General features: G+C 44.9%; 1 non-coding gene across 1 annotated transcript; it reads left to right on the forward strand.

Annotated features, from left to right (window-relative positions):
* Positions 1 to 1127: 1127 nt before the first annotated feature.
* On the forward strand, positions 1128 to 1234 carry LOC147945652 (small nucleolar RNA R71). Its single transcript, XR_015597871.1, has one exon. It is a non-coding gene; the product is annotated as a small nucleolar RNA R71 (small nucleolar RNA).
* Positions 1235 to 2248: the final 1014 nt, after the last annotated feature.

The raw sequence follows: 2248 nt of genomic DNA on the forward strand, positions 1-2248 counted from the left end.
TGAGGTTGATCTATCATTTGAACTTCTACTCGATGTATCATCCGATCACCACCATCGGGTGAGTTATCGGGCTCAGCCTCAGGTAGTTCTTCAGATTGTGATTCTCGAACCAGTGCTCGATCATCAACTCGATCACTCTCCTCGGGTAAATGCTCGGGTTCATACTCGGATATGTAGTACTGATACTCATTCATCCCATAATGATCCATAGCCTCCCCATCTCTAACGTCACTGTCCTCAGTGAGGTAGTCTTCATAATCATCAACAAGGAAAATGGCTTGGGCAGTGGCATAATCCTTTGGGTTCTGAACAGCTTTACGTGGAAGCTGGTTGATCTTTGGAGGTGGTTGGTTGTTGTGGTGGCCCTCTAGGTACCTCAGCTTAGTGTTGAGGGAATCATATTTGGCAGTCAAGTCGTTGTATCCATAATCGATCTTGTTTCTCATCTCGGCAAAACGTTTGGCATTGTCCATTGCAGCCGATGCTTGACTCTGTATCATTTGTTGAATCAGTCCGAGTAGATCAGCTTCTTGGGATTGGTTCTGCGGGCCTTGGTGTGGTTGGAATCCAGGTGGTGCAATTGGTTGGTAGTTGCCAGAGTACGCTGCTTAGGAGCATAGCCTTGATTGTATTGAACAAAATGCTTTTGCTGACCTTGGTTCCCTTGGAATCCTGATGGGTAGACTTGGTCTTGAGGATTAGCAACGTTGAGGTTACGATAGGACAGGTTCGGGTTTGGTTTGTAGTTGTTGTACCCCTTGTTGTAACCTCCTTGGTTGTTGATGTAGTTTATATCCTCTAGCTGAGCATTCTCCCCATCTTGTTGCAGAAACTGCTCTTCCTCTGAGATGCCATGGACATGCTGCTGCTGGCTTAGGAGCTTATCTAACTTGTCATCTAGGGCTTTCATGTCCCTCTTGTACTTGGCATCTTCCTCTCAAGTAGATCGCACAATGCGATCGTACTCCTCATTGTAATGTCCATCAGATTGAGCCAAGATTTCCACTAGATCCCAACCTTCGTCAACATCCTTGTTGAGGAAGTTACCATTGCTTGCGGTGTCCAGCAACATCCGTATCTTTGGGACCACACCTCGGTATAGTGTACTTAGCAATGAAGAATTGCTAAATCCATGATGAGGGCATCTGGTAGTGTATCCCTTGAAACGTTCCCAAGCTTTGCTGAACGTCTCATTGCTCTTCTGAACAAAGCTGGAGATATCATTTCGCAGCCTTGCGGTTCTGGAGTTGGAGAAGAATTTGGCTAGAAACGCCTTCTTGCATGCTTCCCAGGTGGTGATGGACTCCTTGGGGAGTGATTTCTCCCAGATGTGTGCTTTGTCTCCCAAAGAGAATCCATCTTCACTAACTCCATTTATTTTGGTTAGGCTACAGAGCCTATCAAACTCATCCAAATGGTCCAATGGGTCCTCCATTGGCAATTTATGAAACTTGTTGCTCTGTATCATCTGGATGAGACTACTCTTGATCTCAAAGTTGTTGTTTTGTACAGCAGGTGGTACAATGCCATGTATTTGAGTGTGAGTAGATGGAGCATCGCCTGCTCCTATGTTGGTCCTCTCTTGAGGTGCTGGTGGACCATTCTGATTATTCATCTCCTCCTCAATCGTTGGTGGTTGTGGCTGCTGGACTTGTTGTTGACGTAGTAGCCTAGGTCTGTCAATGTTATCGATGAAAGGACTCAAGTGTTGGCTACCTTTGGATCGTGTTTGCATGCACAAACAGTTGACCGAGTGAGTACATGAGGGTCAACTCGATCCAGGTGATCGAGTGACGGGTCGGGTGGGTACTCGGGTTGTACGTGAAATCCAAAACAAGCAAACACGAATGTAAACAAGTCAGTACGGAACCAAAATGGAAGATAGAACTTGATCTAGCAAGTGCTGAAATCCTAAGCGTAGCAAATTAAATTCAACCAAATGGCAACAGCGCCAAATTGATAACAGGTTTTTTCACCCAGGGTATCAATTCCCTATGCAGTTGTAGTACAAAGGGTTATCAATCCAAATGGTTGTTAGGCTAGCAAATAAGATATGATCAGAAACAAGCAAGTCAAGCCAAGCAATAAGTGGGTTTGATCTAACAATCCTATAATAAATAAAAGAAAGCAAATAAATAAGAACCACACGACCTAAGCACTCGATGCAAGCATTCAAGTACAGGATCGGGTGGAGTGATCGAGTAAAAAGGGAAAGCAAGAACAGCTCGATGGTATACTCGAAGCAGGT

The sequence above is a fragment of the Camelina sativa genome, chromosome 4 (genome assembly GCF_030686135.1).
Source record: "Camelina sativa cultivar CO46 ecotype springtype chromosome 4, ASM3068613v1".
NCBI lineage: Eukaryota > Viridiplantae > Streptophyta > Magnoliopsida > Brassicales > Brassicaceae > Camelina > Camelina sativa.